General features: G+C 42.8%; 1 protein-coding gene across 8 annotated transcripts in view; it reads right to left on the reverse strand.

The window, feature by feature from the left end:
• The window catches only part of adam11 (ADAM metallopeptidase domain 11), a 165,265-nt gene that overhangs the window by 141,851 nt on the left and 9,319 nt on the right, over nt 1-14,095 (reverse strand). The gene's annotated exons all lie outside the window — the stretch shown is intronic.

Here is a 14,095-nt window from a genome sequence, read left to right on the forward strand (position 1 = left end):
ACAATTCCAGCTCAATGAATTTAGCCACTTGACCTGCATGAAGCTTCCTCTTCTTTCTCCCTTGTTCAGATTCCACCCAATTCTGAACAATGATTTATTCCAATGTTGCTCATCTCTCAGGCCGTCTGTGCATCTTTCAATTGAACTGCTTTCCCCAATAAGTTGGTTTGAACTGTCTTCCCAAAGAAATGTAAATTATGTAAGAACACTGAATCACAGATATATGGGCAGTGTTTTAAATATTCCCAACCCACTCCCTCAGGCCTTTCCAAAGTGTGAACATCTACCTTGTGCTCTTCCAGCACCACTGATCCAGAATCTGGTTTCCAGCATCTGCAGTCATTGTTTTTACCTGAGTGTTTTAAATATTCCCAACCCACTCCCTCAGGCCTTTCCAAAGTGTGAACATCTACCTTACTGCAGACCCCATCAGAAATTAGACTGCTACCAACACTGTTGTTTCATGACAAGCGATCATTATTGGATCTTATACAAGAGTACACTGATTAATATGCGATGCCAGAGATTAATGTTTTTATCAAAACAACTTTTGTGGTTATGAACAATTTCAGTTGTAATAATGCAGCTAACACGCCAAACAAAAATGAAAGCAGAGAAGCTGAAAAAGTCACATTAATACAGGTCATTCCTTGTTGCTAGGCCAACAATATCAGTGATAACTGAAGTACTCTGCACCAAGTTATTAATAGCTCACTCTCCATCAACAAACGATTTCTCAATGTTCACTTTGAACAACTGATTAAATTACATCTGTTGGCTTACAATGCAGACTGCAATACAACTGCAATCGGTACAGCGAGTTTTCAATCCCTGGTTCAGAGTGTAAATGCAGCATAATTCCAAATAGAGGACCTCAATAAACTTACTTATTCTGTAAGGGAACATCTTGTCTTTTTCAGTTCTTTTAAATCCAGCAGATTGGTTTCCCTTTAATGAGGGAATGTATCGAAGTCTCATGTATAATTTGGGTTAGACAAATACGCGTAATGATTTGTGGAAAGTGAGCAGTTTTCTGGCAGTGCTCTGTTTCTCAGCAGATATACAGTAAGTCTCTAGATGTATGACAAACAAGATATTAAACTGTACACTGTTGGAGAACTAAGTATTTTGTACAGTGAAAACACTGGCTCAGTATAAGAGGCTCTGATAATGCCGTGGCAGTGTCCCCACCTCTGAACCAGGAATCTTGGGTTCAAGTCCCACTTGTTCCAGGTGGTGAATCATAACATCACTGAACATGCTGATTAGAAAATATCTATATATTTAAATTCAAACTTTGACTAATGCCAATTCTCAGTGCTACTCAGTGCAAAAAATAAAATCAGATTGAGTCAATTCCATTTGCAGCAAAAGTGATCTTCCTGCTACAGAAGTAAATTCCAGCAAGATCAGACAGGAGGCAAATCATTGAGCTTTGTGCATGATTCTGCAGTCCATGTTGTCATCAAGTGAGGTTCAGCTCAGAGAGCAGATGTCAACTGCGAAACACACCAGCAGCAGCATTGCAAGGGAGAAACTGGTGAATGTTTCTTTCTCTAATCATCTCCCAGCTGTACAGTTTGCCAAAGGAAAAACTTCATACCTGCTGTATGTTTTAACACACTCATGGCCAAACTAAGACGACATAAGCCAAAACCAGTCAACCAACCGTGTTTGAAGCCATAGAATTTAGCTTTGTTATCCTGTTTTCCATTGTGCTTGATTTTAATCTCTACCGACAGGAAGGTAAATTTTAAAAGATATAATAGCTTACTTCAGGAGCTCAGCGTTGTTCACTTTTTCTTGGCGGCAGTTGGAGTGGGAGGAGCGACAGTGAGGACCAGGGGCCTGATGGGAAGGTAAATTTTAAAAGATATAAAAAGTTTACCTCGTGTATAGGTGGAGCGCACACTGAGCAGCAGCAGACATTGGGCGGCTGAATAAGTGAGACTTTATATGTGTGTGGTTGCTTTACCCGAACTGCTACTTGGGTAGTGTCTCCCACCCGTCCTCCTCCTCGAACCAACAAAGGTTCTGTGCACCAATTGATAAGTTGACTGGTTTATTATTTTTTTAAGTTTTCAGTGGTCTTTTTTAAGAATTTAGAATAGTGGGAATGGAGGGGAGGACAATTGAATGTTCCTCCTGCAGAATGTGGGAGGTAAGGGTCACCACTAGTGTCCCTGCTGACTGCATCTGTGGGAAGTGCACCCAACTTCAGCTTCTCAAAAACCATGTTAGGGAACTGGAGCTGGAGCTGGATGCACTTCGGATCATTGGGGAGGTGGAGGGGGTTACTGAGAGGAGCTACAGGGAGGTAGTCACGCCTCAGGTAAAAGAAGAAGGTAGATGGGTTACCGTCAGGGTACAGACAGGGAAGCAGTAGGCAGTGCAGGGATCCCCTGTGGCCGTTCCCCTCAGCAACCGTTGTTGAGCGGAACAACAATGGTATAGGTTTCTAGCACTGAGTCTGTCCCTGTTGCTCAGAAGGGAAGGGGGAAAGAGGAGCAGAGCATTAGTCACTGGGGGCTCCATAGCTAGGGAGGCGGATAGGAGGTTCTGTGGGTGTGTTGCATCCCAGCTGCCAGGGTTCGCGATGCCGTGTTTTCAGGATCTTTGTGGGGGAGGGGAAGCAGCGCCAAGTTGTGGCCCACATAGGCACTAACGACATAAGTAGGAAGAGAGATGGGATTTAAAACAGAAATTCAGGGAGCTAGGGTGGAAGCTTAGAGACTGAACAACAAATCTCTGGTTTGTTGCCCATGCCATGTGCTAGCAAAGTGAGGAATAGGGAGAGAGAGTAGTTGAACACATGGCTACAGGGATTGTGCAGGAGGAAGGGCTTAGACTCCTGGATAATTGGGGCTCATTCTGGGGTAGGTGGGACCTCTACAAACAGGATGGTCTACACCTGAACCCGAGGGGTACCAATATCCTGCACTGGGTGGGGGGACTTGCTAATGCTCTTTGGGTGGATTTAAACTAATTCAGCAGGGGGCTGGCGACCTGAATTGTACTTGGAGTATCAGGGAGGATGACAATAGTGAAGTCAGAACTAAGATTTCAAGATTGCAAAAAGGCATTGGCAAGCATGAAGTTAGATTGAAGTGCGTCTATTCAACGCCAGGAGCACCTGAAATAAGGCAGGTGAACTTGCAGCATGGGTTGGTACCTGGGATTCTGATGTTGTGGCCATTTCAGACACATGGATAGAGCAGGGACAGGAATGGTTATTGCAGGTTCCGGGATTTAGATGTTTCAGTAAGAACAGAGAAAATGGTAAAAGAGGGGGAAGTGTGGCATTGTTAGTCAAGAACAGTATTACGGTTGCAGAAAGGTCATTTGAGGACTTGTCGATTGTTGTAGCATGGGCTGAGATTAGAAACATGAAAGGAGAGGTTATCCTGTTGGGAGTTTTCTATAAGCTTCTGAATAGTTCCAGAGATGAGGAGAATAGGATAGCAAAAATTATCCTCGATAGGAGCAAAAGTGTCTGGGTAGTTGTTATTGGGCCTTTAACTTTCCAAATATTGACTGGGAATACTATAGTTCGAGTACTTTAGATAAATCAGTTTTGTCCAATGTGTGCAGGAGGGTTTCCTGACACAGTACCTAGACAGGCCAACAAGGGGTAAAGCCACATTAGATTTGGTACTGGGTAATAAATCCGGCCAGGTGTTAGATTTGGAAGTAGGTGAGCACTTTGGTAATAGTGACCACAATTCGGTTAGGTTTACTTTAGTGATGGAAAAGAATAGGTATATACCGCAGGGCAAGAGTTATACTGGGGGAAAGGCAATTACGATGAGATTAAGCAAGATTTAGGATGCATAGGATGGGCACAATTGAAATGTGGAGATTATTCAAGGACCAGCTACTGCAGGTCTTGTTAAGTATGTACTGGTCAGGCAGAGAGGAAGTTGTTGAGCATGGAAGCCATGATTTACTAAGGAAATTGAATCTCTTGTCAAGAGGAAGAAGGCGGCTTTCGTTAAGATGAGATGTGATGGCTCAGTTAGGGCGCTTGAGAGTTACACGTTAGCCAGGAAAGACCGAAAGAGAGAGCTAAGAAGAGCCAGGAGAGGACATGAGAAGTCATTGGGAGATAGGATCAAGGAAAACCCTAAGGCTTTCTATAGCTGTATCAGGAATAAAAGAATGACGAGAGTAAAATTAGAGCAAATCAAGCATAGTAGTTGTATGTGGTGCATGGAGTCAGAGGAGATAGGGGAAGTGCTAAATGAATACTTTACATCAGTATTCACACTAGGACAAGACAAAGTGGTCGAGGAGAATACGGAGATACAGGCTACTAGGCTACATGGGATTGAGGTGGATAAGGAGGAGGTGTTAGCAATTCTGGAAAGTGTAAAAATAGATAGCTCCCATGGGCTAGAAGGGATTTATCCTAAGATTCTCTGGGAAGCCAGGGAGGAGATTGGCTTTGATATTTATGTTGTCATTGTCTACAGGAACAGTGCCAGAAGACTGGAGGATAGCAACTGTTGTTCACTTGTTCAAGAAGGGGAGTAGAGACAACCCTGGAAATTATAGACTTGTGAGCCTTACCTTCATTGTGGGTAACGTGTTGGAAGGGGTTATAAGAGATAGGATTTATAATCATCGAGAAAGGAATAAGTTGATTAGGGATAGTCAACACGGTTTTCTGAAGGATAAGTCGTGCCTCACAGACCTTCTTGAAATCTTTGAGAAGGTGACCAAACAGGTGGATGAGGGAAAAGCGATTGATGTGGTGTGTAAGGTGTTTGATAAGGTTTCCCACCTTATAAGGAGGCATGGGACTGAGGGTGACTTAGTGGTTTGGACCAGACATTGGCGAGCTGAAAAAAGACAGAGGGTGGTGGTTGATGGGAAATATTCATCCTGGAGTTCAGTTACTAGTGGGGTACTGAAAGGATATGTTTTAGGTCCACTCCTGTTTGTCATTTTTATGAATCACCTGAATGAGGGCATAGAAGGATGGGTTAGTAAATGCGCGGATGACACTAAGGCTGGTAGAGCTGCGGATAGTGACAAAAGGTGTTGTAGGTTACAGGGAGACATAGATAAGCTGCAGAGCTGGGCTGAGAGGTGGCAAATGGAATTTAATGTGGAAAAGTGAGAGGCAATTCACTTTGGAAGTAGTAACAGGAATGCAGAATTCTTGGTCGTGTAGATGAGCAGAGAGATCTCGGTGTCCAGGTAAATAGATCCTTGAAAGTTGTTACCCAGGTTGATAGTGTTATTCAGAAGACATACAGTGTGTTAGCTTTTATTGGTAGAGGGATTGAGTTTCAGAACCATGAGAACATGCTGCAGCTGTACAAAACTCTAGTTTGGAGTATTGCATACAGTTCTGGTCACCGCATTACAGGAAGGATGTGGAAGCATTGGAAAGGGTTCAGAGATGATTTACTGGGTTGTTGCCTGGTATGGAGGGAAGGTCTTATGAGGAAATGCTGAGGGACTTGAGACTGTTTTCGTTAGAGAGAAGGTGGTTGAGAGGCGGCTTAATTGAGACAAAAGATTACCAGAGGGTTAGATAGGTTGGACAGTGAAAGCCTTTTTCCTCCAATGGAGACAGCCAGCTCGAGGGGACATAACTTTAAACTGAGGGGTTATAGATAGATCTAGGACAGATGACAGAGGTAGTTTCTTTACTCAGTAGTAAGGGCGTGGAATGCACTGCCTGCAATAGTACTAGACTCACCAACCTTAAGGGCATTTAAATGGTCATTGGATAGACATATGGACAAGAATGGAATAGTGTAAGTTATATGGGCTTCAGATTGGTTCCACAGGTTACCACAACATCGAGAGTCAATGTGCTGTACTGTGCTGCAACGTTGTATGATTTCCGAGCCCACCCATGCACTGCTTTTGGTGTTGAGAGGCAAGAAATATTTGCACCACACAACTGTCAGGCAATGACCTTCTCCAATAACAGACAATCTAAGCACCCCTCATTGAGATTCAGTGGTGTTACTGTAAATGTATACCTCACTATCAACATCTTGAACTTTATCATCAACTGGACTCGCCACATGAACACAATGGCTACAAGAGCAGGGCAGAGGCTCGGAATACAGTGGTGGGTAAATCACCTCCTGAATCCCCAAAGCCTAAAAGGCACAAGTCAGGAGTGTGATGGAATACTCCTCACTTGCCTGGATAGCTTCGACAAGACTCAAGCAGCTTGGTCTGATCCCAGACAAAGTTTGACTGGTACCATATCCATGAACCATCACTCAATCCACCACTGATGTTCAGTCACAGCAGTGTGTACCATCCATAAGATGCACTGCAGGAATTCACCGAAATTCCTTCAGACAGCACTTTCAAAACTCATGACCACTTCCATCTGAAAGAACAGCAGCATAAAATGCCATGACCTTTGTGATCTCCTTCAAGCCACTCACCATCCTGATTTGAAAATATATCGCCATTCCTTCACTATCGCTAGGTCATGGTGGGTCTACCTGCTGCACCTGTACCATCACCTTCTGAAAGGCAATTAGGGGCGGGCAATAAATGCTGGCCAGCCAGCAATACTCATGTCCCACAAATGAATTTAAAAAATTAAATAGGCTTTGCACCTGCAATTGGAAATCCGATTTAAATTTACTTGATTCGGTGTGGGTTTCTGAAGCATTGCAAAACCTGCCAGTGATAAATTGAAGACTCTATATTAAACAAGTGGTTTCCTGGCACTACTGGTGGGCCAGAGGGCACCGGAGTGTTTCTCCAAGTGCCAGAAGTAAAACTCAGAAAGGTGCTGTCTGAAGGAATTTTGGTGAATTCCTGCAGTGCATCTTATGGATGGTACACACGACTGTGACTGAACATCAGTGGTGGATTATGTGATGGTTCATGGATATGGTACCAGTCAAACTTTGTCTGGGATCGTACCAAGCTGGTTGAGTCTTGTTGGAGCTTGAAAGCTAGAAACTTTCCTGCCTTATACTTCCCTCTTATATTTGACTGCTTCTGGAACCCACTCCACTCTCAACTGCATCTGGTGATCCATGCTTGGAAATGCAGACAGATATAACAGGCGCCATATCAAGACAAAAATGGGTTTACACGATTTGAATACAGGAAGCAATGGAGTGCACTTTTGAAGAGCCCGTGCCTTCAGGGATATCAAGAAAAAAGTGGAAAGCGAATGTTTTCCATAAAGAAGCTGCTATGGTTGCACAGTGCAGTTCCGCATACAAATGCGCTCATTTCAAAAACAATTTTCTTCTTACATGAAATATTCACCAGTTCCCCATCTCAGCAATACAAGTCATGTTGAATTTCTGTCATCCAGAATAATTTCACAGTTTTACATTATTTACGATACAGCTAGTCTTAAATAATACAAGAATATAAAGCTGCATCCCATTGTAAAGGAACACTTGCTCCATCAAGGACAAACACTGTTTCACATCTAAAATTAAATTCAATACCTCAGTTTTAAAATATTCATTTATCCTTGTCTTCACATTCCTCCTCTAGCTTCCCACCTCCACACATTTTACCTCCTCCTGCCCTAGAACCAATCTAAGTTTCAGCGTGTTTTCAATTCTGGCTTTGCTTGTATTCCCAGATTTTGTCCCAGAGCAGCTGGGTTTGCTTGACGTTCAGTTGCAGCAAGTGTTGGCCCATCCATGACTTTGTGTCAGCCTTCCTGTCTGATACTATCAAAGCTCATCATGAGGCTGATCATGAGGGGTGGAGTTCAGTGTCATACTACGCACAAACAAGGGAAGAAGCCAAAGAATTTGGCAACATACAAAGGGGTTTATTCAATGTTCACCCCAAAATCAAAGTTTAATAAGCATTAGACAGCTTCAGGTATCTTCATAACTATTTCACAGCAGCTCACTAATTAACAGGGAAATAAATAAATAAGTTTGAGTTTAGCTTCAATGGAATCTATGCTGTTGTGAAATCTTCTTATGATTGACTATTGCAAAACCAAAGGAGAGGAACACTTATTTTGCTGCAAATCCTTTCAAGTCTAACTAAAACCTTGAAAATTCAAGACCTCCCAAAACTGAATTTTCAGAGGCTTGATAGCATTGGATTTACTGCTGTGGGTAGCCTTGTGCTGGCTGTTCTCCAACAGCTATACATTATCCCCCAGATGGGAGAGAAAATGATAGGGGCAGGGGAGCAGGCTGTTCATGGCTTTGACCCTTGCCGGGCAAGTCAGTGTCAGCTGACGTCTCTGAACAAGCCTGCCCTGCAGCTGTAATGTGCCACAAGAAGCTAGATTAGTGGATAGTGAGGCTTCTACCACTGCAGCTTCCACTGACTCACACAGCTACATGGACGATACATTCTCACACCCTGCTTCCTGTAAAGACACTACACCATTCTCCTGGTTTCTCAGTCTCCGTTGAATCTTTTCCGATGATGCCAGCATCTACCAGGGGGTCCTCTGAAAGTCCACCTACCTATCACACTCTCAGTTACCTCCCCGCCAGCCCCATCCCCTCCCACTGATCTCTCAGTCTCCTGGCCCACAAGCCTCATTCCTGATGAAGAGCACTTCCCCGAAATGTTGATTCTCCTGCTCTTCGGATGCTGCCTGACCCGCTGTGCTTTTACAGCACCACACTTTCGACGTTAACTTCCTCAATCAAGGATTCCCCAGCACTGTTGTTGACTGGCTCTCAGTCCCGCACTATGGCCTTCACCACCTCTCTTCCCGCCCACAATAGCAATAGGGTCCCTCAGTCCTCACTTTCTATCCAACAGCATTCATGTCCAAAGGATTATTAACCACCATTTCTGCCTCCTCCAGTGGGATGCCACCACGACACATATTCCTATCCCTTATCAGCCTTTCACAAAGACCATTCTCTCTGAAACATGCTGGCCCACCCCGCCTTTACTCCCAATAGCACTCCCTCCTCTACAAGCTCCATGGCAACCGCAAAAGGTGCAACACTTGCCTGTATACTCATTATCCAAGATCCCAAACACACCTTCCAGGTGAAGCAGCGATTTACCTGCACTTCATTCAATATAGTCTACTTTATTCACTGCTTACAACGTGGCCTGTTCTACATAGGAGAGACTATATGCAAACTGGGAGACTGTTATGGATGAGGCCAGATCCCCTCAAAACATTAGAAGAAAGTAGCCCAGGCCCTAATTTTATGAGTTGTTTTCAGAGGTAAAATCAATTCTGAAGAATGATCACTGCGCCCAAAACGTTAATTCTGCTTTTTCTTCCACTGATGCTGCCTGACCTGCTGAGTTTTCCCAGAAATTTCTGTTTTTGTCTCAACATTTTGCCTGCCTGACTGATAGTGAGCTGATCTTCATTCCCCATATCCTATTCATCACCAATGACTTATTTCCAGTTGTGTAACATTTGCCAACCACTGCTCCCAATGCTGTTGCAAATCCTTAGTCAGTCACTCTTAGAAAACTACATGCTCAATTTCAGCAAGCTTCTCACCTTCTTGCATCAATGAACTCCAACTTATCCAAACATGGCCAGCTATAAATCTTCACGTGTGTTAACTTTAACTTGCATATCATTTCTATCCTTAAATATCAGTGTTGGTTTCTTAATTTTAAAACCTGTTGTGCTACCTATCCATTGAATTTTACTGCCACTTTTCTGTTTCTAAAATAAACTTCTCAGAGTCCAGTTTTTTAGCCAAACTTCTTTCATCTCTGCTAACTTTTCAGTTTATAGCCCAGGATCAATTCCTTTTGTCCAGTTTGTTATTTTCTCCCCACTCTCTAAAGTACCTTACAATCTTTCCGATGTTAAAGGCACTGTATGAATGTAAGTTCTTGCTGAATCTCTGCCAATATTTTGTTAGTCTGACAGTGGTCATTGCTCCTTTGTCATTTTGTCCTGACCCTCCGATGGTCCTGTACATTCCCCATCTTCCCAGTAGCCACCATGCTGTTACAGGCTCTCCCGCAAATAGCCAAGCAGATCAGATCACTGTTCCTGGTCAACTATTATAATATGAAGGACTTAATCTACTTATGGGGGTAACAGTACATTTGAGCTTGGATTAGGATTTGATAATTCACTACACTGTAGTAAAAATAAAAATATTGAAAAACATTAAGAGCGAGCGATATTTAATGCTGTCAGGCCGATGTGACTGATTGCCTTCACTCTGTTTATGCTCATATTGACTATTAAGGGCTCGTCTTGCAGATCTTCATGCTTGACAACAATTCAAGTATGCATAGTGTAGACTCACTCCTCAGCTATGACAAAAGCTTTCTAAGTTATGAAACTCAAACAGCACTTGAGTACTTCCACATTTCTATGTCAGCATTGCAATTATACACTATTAGAAACTACACTTGTGAAATGGAGATTTCCCTGCGCCATATGTGAATTCACAATCATTCTAATGCTATTCCCTTACCTGCTTCCAAGCACAACTTTGTAAATGCAGCGAGAATAATCATCAAAATCTGGTGCTTTTACACCAAGAAGCATCCACTTCATCTTAAAAATGTCACTGCAACTTGCCTTGAAGGTAAGCCTTCAGAGGAGGCAGCTGCTGAGGGAACCAAGTATGAATACAAGTTGGAATGTATTTAACTCTTATGTTGTTATTCTGTAAACAGAACTTCCAACTGTCAGAAACCATCAGCTCATCTTAAAACTCCGCTGTCTCATGTTCACATGCCATCAACAGTTGGATTCTAGTATTCCCAGGAGACTATTAGCGGTAACAATTATGGAAGAAAGCATATAGCAACATGGCGAGTTTTGAGAAGATTTCTAACTCAAGTTGAGGTTCTGCTTGTAAGTATGCTCGATGAACTGGGAAGTTCATTTTCAGACATTTCCAACTGTAATTCTAACAACATGCTCATCGATTTGGATCCCATTTACCACCCTCTAAGAAAATGAACAGGAAATGACATCACAGAAAGTGACATCACCAACCCAAGGAAACCTAAACACAAACAGAAAGTGGGTCACAAACACCAGTGCTTTACTAGAGGCTCATTGATGATGTAACCTAGTACGGTGATGCAACATCTGAAAATAAACCTTCCAGCTCAGCGAGCAAACTTACATCTATAGAGCAACATCAAAGAGGAGAAAGTGAGGACTGCAAATGCTGAAGATCAGAGGCAAAACGTGTGGCGCTGGAAAAGCACAGCTGGTCAGGCAGCATCAGAGGAGCAGGAGGGTTGACATTTCGAGCACAAGTCCTTCATCAGGAATGTGACATCTCATGGAATCTAAGTTTTACATTTTCAGTCAATTTATTGATGGGCATAGTGCCATGGTGGGTTTCAGAACCCTTATCCCCAGAACATTAGTTTGGGATTCTAAATTGCTCTCATTCCTGAAGAAGGGCTTATGCCCGAAACGTCGATTCTCCTGTTCCCTGGATGCTGCCTGACCTGCTGCGCTCTTCCAGCAACACATTTTCAGCTCTGATCTCCAGCACCTGCAGACCTCACTTTCTCCCCATTCTAAATTGCTCGTCCAGTGAGGTTACCACTATGCCATCAGCTACCCTTATTTGGGTTATTGTCCCTTATTGGACTCTCACACAATGGAATTTCTTCTCCCTGTCAAATTCTTTAATCTTCAACACTTCAGTTGTATCACCTCAAACTGTTTACATTTAAGGGAATGCGGACCTAGTTTGATCTGGCTGTTGTGGCACCGTAGTAGTGTCTCCACCTCTGAGCCAGGAAGTATGGGTTCTACCTGCTGCAGAGGAGTACAATAACATTTCTGAACAGGCTGATCAGGAAATATCTATAAACCTAGCTTGTGCAACCACCCCTCATAATTTATCCATGATATCAATATGGTAAGTTTTCACTGCAAACCTTCCAAGGTCAGTACTTTCCTCCTGAGGTGTTTTCCGCAGAACTGGACACAATATTCTTAAGAGGGTCTGAACATAAATGTGACATCGCTGTAACCTAACTACCACACTTTTCCTTTTCAGCCTTTGAGATAAGTTGCCATCAAAAATATTTATTTGCCATCACTAGCTTTTAGTTATTTTGTATACAGATCCTAAACCTTCTACTTCTCCATAGTTTGAAGTTCCTTACCATTTAGATACCATTTTCAATACCCAAAGTATAGATCAATCAAGTCGATACAAAACCGGAGATCTCTGATTGAAGTTCCACAAAGTCGTTAAGGAAACATGTATCAAGTCATTTTCCAGATTTGCAAACCCAACAGGGAGGCTGACAACTCCTTGGAAATTTGGGCATATACAGCCCATGATTGCCTAATCTTAAAACTGGAATGCAGGATTGTGCATAACGCAAAACTGTGTTGCTGATTTAGAGCGCCAGTGGACACAGCTGTTTGCTGGCAGAGAGGATATGGAAAATTACTTCTGCATTTGATGTTAAACTGCTTAAAAATGAATTATCATAAACTAGCTTGGAATCTTGATCAGGGCTTTTCTTTTGAATTGGCAAGTGTTGAGTATATGACATTGCCATCTTCTTACTTGAGCTTGCTCCACAGGTCAAAGACTTGGCATTCTTGTGGTGTATGATCATCTCCTGACTGTCCCATGCCTGACTATCATCTACAAAACACATAAGTCAGGAGTGGGATCATATACTCAGCACTTGTCTGGATTAATGAAGCTCCAAAAACACTCAAGAGTTCAACACTATCCAAGTGAAAGCAGCCCATTTGATTGGCACCCCACCCATCATTTTCAACACATTTTCAACACACCGTTTTCCCTTCTCCACCAAAATAGGACGGCAGCAGCGTCCACCATAACAAGATACACAGCAACTTGTCAAAGCTCCTTCAACAGCACTTTCCAAACCTGTGACATCTAACATCTAGAAGGACAAGGGCAGCAGATATGTGGGGACATCAACATCTACAAGTTCCCCTCCAAACCATATATCATCCTAACCTGGAACTGGATCATCGGTCCTCCGCTGTTGCTAGGTGGAAATGCTGGAACTCCCTTCCTAACAACACCATGGGTGTGCCTACATCACATGGACTGGGTCATCGACACTTTCTCAAGAGCAGTTAGGGATGGGCAATAAGTAGCCACACTTCATACTCGTACACCCTGTGTACAAATTTTTGAAAACGTCCTTCAACACAAAACATCTGAGAAACTGAATTGACTTCAACTAATAATCATATTTAAAAGGATTAAATATAAGCAAAATACAAACAGAACACATTTCTCCCATGTTGCAATCCATACTTAATTCAGCACACTGTTTCAAAATAATAAATCCGATAAACATCTTAGATCTTCAAAAATTATTCAGTTAATGTGAGGATTCTATACTGAGCCTCTCTGTGTCAGGTCAGATATTCATGGGATGCTCCACTATTTGCATCTTTGTGTCCGATTGGTGAAGCAAAGCCAATAATTAGTACCTTCGTTTTTTGATTCAAAATTTAAAACAGGACTCTGAAAGGTAAGGCAGTCCTGAGATACAAAGCATTGTTCAAATGTATGGAAAACGTCCACAGGTTTTCTTGATGACATGTTTATGTATATTGAACAATATTTCTGATACAGTAAATGACATCCGTCCTCACTGACATCGGTCACTGATGTCCAGCATAGCAATTTTTTGTGATAAAGTTTCTCAATCATGTCATTCTGAAAATGTTACTTCCTTTCCCACTGCTTAAAATTAAGAAACTGATTGAAACTAAAGGGGCAGTTAAGCTTCTAACAATACTGTCAACCCTGGAATTTCCCGGTGGCCCAGTGGTTAGCACTGCTGCCTCACAGCGCCAGGGACTCAGGTTTGATTCCAGCCTCGGGCGACTGTCTGTGTGCACATTCTCCGCGTGTCAGCGTGGGTTTCCTTTGGGTGCTCTGGTTTCCTCCCACAGTCCAAAAGTGTGCAGGTTAGGGGAAATGGCCATGCTAAATTATCCACAGAGTTCAGGGATGGGTAGGTTAGGTGCAATAGTCAGGGGAAATGTAGAGTAGTAGGGGAATGGGTTTGGGTGGGATACTCTTTAGAGGGTCAGTGTGGACTCGTTGGGCCAAATGACCTGTTTCCACACTGTTGGGATTCTATGAACAGTAGTATTAAAATCAAATATGCGTTACAATTTTAAGACAGGTCA

This window comes from Chiloscyllium plagiosum, chromosome 33, assembly GCF_004010195.1.
Source record: "Chiloscyllium plagiosum isolate BGI_BamShark_2017 chromosome 33, ASM401019v2, whole genome shotgun sequence".
NCBI lineage: Eukaryota > Metazoa > Chordata > Chondrichthyes > Orectolobiformes > Hemiscylliidae > Chiloscyllium > Chiloscyllium plagiosum.